At 38.5% G+C, this 2329-nt stretch overlaps 1 long non-coding RNA gene across 1 annotated transcript in view; it reads right to left on the reverse strand.

Annotated features, from left to right (window-relative positions):
* Positions 1-664: 664 nt before the first annotated feature.
* Positions 665-2329, reverse strand: part of LOC116685952 (uncharacterized) — a 5252-nt gene continuing 3587 nt past the window's right edge. Inside the window, exons 2-3 of the long non-coding RNA XR_004331089.1 lie at positions 1941-1945; positions 665-676 (exon numbers count right to left, since the gene is read on the reverse strand). This is a non-coding gene — a long non-coding RNA (uncharacterized LOC116685952). The remainder of the gene's footprint in view (positions 677-1940; positions 1946-2329) is intronic.

Here is a 2329-nt window from a genome sequence, read left to right on the forward strand (position 1 = left end):
CAAGCTAGCAATCAAACACAACAAAGGCTGTCGCTGGTATGGCGTTTTCAGCTAACGTTAGCAATCAAACAATCATAGATAGCTAATATGTCTTTGAAATGATATCCTCTTCTGTTATTGTTTGTAATGAGAAAGGTTTATTATTTCATGGATTTTACAAATTTCAGAATGACACGTTATGCTTTAAATCTTTTAAATCTGAGCATATGCAACTCAAACCTGCACTTGACTCACATCGGGGTGTGACAGTAATTACTGAAAGGGGCTGTATATGATGCCTATTGACTCTGGGAATAAAGTTATATAGTTATGACAATGCATTATATTTATAAACTCATTATATAATTTGTAGGTGAAATCTTAAAGGCCCCGCACACCCATAGACCACCCACACAGGTGTTTTCACTTATGTTGTCTAATTAGTGCTGTGCTTGATTTATAGCTCCCTCATCTTCATGTTAGTTTTGTTGTAATTGCTCAAAGGGGAAGACTCACCCTGTTATCATTCGTATTAGTACATAGAGTTTGGGGTAACCACATAAAAACCCATTTATATACTCCTGTGTGGCTGTGCAGAGCCTTTAAATTGTAAAGGAACTAGTTACTATGTGTAAACGTAACCAGGTGGTCGTATTTCAAATGGTGCACTATGGCCTGTCTCTAGAGAAACTGTTGTCTTGGCAAGATTTCAGTTTAATTTGTTCACATTGATTTTAATTTAGACTATGTCCTCTTTGAATACTCCTCGTTAAATATTTTTATACAGGGAAATTAAAATGTTAATTCGCTTAGACCTTTTCGGAGGACCTTCTTTGCCTGAAACACACGTATGAACTGAGCTGGCTCTGCTGATCGACTCGCATTTGGAGGATTTGAATAATGTCTCCATTGCTGTGCTTTATGTCAAACTGAAGATTCCCTCACAGTTCCCAGTAAATAATTATTCAGTGTAAACTGGCATTAGACATGCTTCTGAGTGTCCTATATTTAGAAAATGGCTTTCCAAGTTCCCAATTGAGAGTGCAATAATTCATTCAATTAAACAGATTGTCTTTGAGTACAGAAAAGAAACATCATAATACCAAATATAATCAATTGAGCATATTCATTACATTTTGAGGCTTAACCAAATCACGGTCCTTTAATATTAATTTTGTATTATATATAAGTGAGGTATAAGTGATTTTTAGTTGAAGTAGGCTGCTTGACAAATACTGTATACAGTCGGAAAGGGAAGTCTTTTCCACAAAAAAGCAGAGGCCTCCGACTTTGAGCTGCAGTTCTTTGGTACCAGGCCAAAGTTAGAGACCACACAACACAATATGAGTGGATGTTACAAGATATTAGAGCTGTTGCACTGCTAATACAAATCAAATGAGCACACAGGAACAGATGTGCCTCTGCTGGCTGTGTGGGGACATGACAAGTTGTCAGAAGTCACAGATAAATCAGTTTCCACAATGTTGTTTTAATATATTTAAATATTTCTGTGACATGTTGGTGTTCACAAAAAGACAGGACCAACACGACAGGGGTTCATATTTTCCGAGCTGCATTTACGGATCCCCATAAGCCTGGCTGACTTGTCAAGTCATGAAGAAAGTATTAAGTCCCATGATTTTTAATCAAGAGGCAATTGGCATTTAGTAAGGATTCATATATGTTGGCTAACATATCTATTGTGAACTTCAGTTCATCATTCGTGCTTTCCAGAAGCTGTGTATTGATTTTTGGAAGATTGTAATAAAGTGTGGGGAACCATGTTGCAGCAGATATGTAGAACAGCCTAACTTTATAAAATGCGGTCTCAGTTTGGAGCCCTGCAGCCCAGTCACATGGACCCGAGCTCAGTCTGCATCTTACAGCCGCCTCAACAGTCCAACTTTGCTCTAATGTTTCTTTCATGACCGAAGGTCAATGCTGTTTCTTCACTCAGTCACCTAAACTCACTGCAAGACAAGAGGGAGAGAATACTTTTTGATAATCACTTCATCTCGCATGCATTACTGTATTAGAAGACTCGAAATAAATATGGTTGCCTTGTAATGCCGCACAGTGCCCTGCTATGCCATAAACTGCTACAAACTACTATTTTTAGTCACTGTTCCATTATCTTTTACTGTGACTGTCATTGCCGCTATTCATTTCAACCCCAACCGGCCGTCGGACACCAAGAGCCTGGGTCTTTCCGAGGTTTCTGCCTAAAAGGGAGTTTTTCTTTGCCATTGTCACACTGTTGATTGCTCTGGAGGGAACTACTAGAACTGTTAGGTCTTTGTAAATTATACAGTGTGGTCTAGACCTGCTCTATCTGTAAAGTGTCTCAAGA

This window comes from Etheostoma spectabile, unplaced genomic scaffold, assembly GCF_008692095.1.
Source record: "Etheostoma spectabile isolate EspeVRDwgs_2016 unplaced genomic scaffold, UIUC_Espe_1.0 scaffold273, whole genome shotgun sequence".
Taxonomy (NCBI): domain Eukaryota; kingdom Metazoa; phylum Chordata; class Actinopteri; order Perciformes; family Percidae; genus Etheostoma; species Etheostoma spectabile.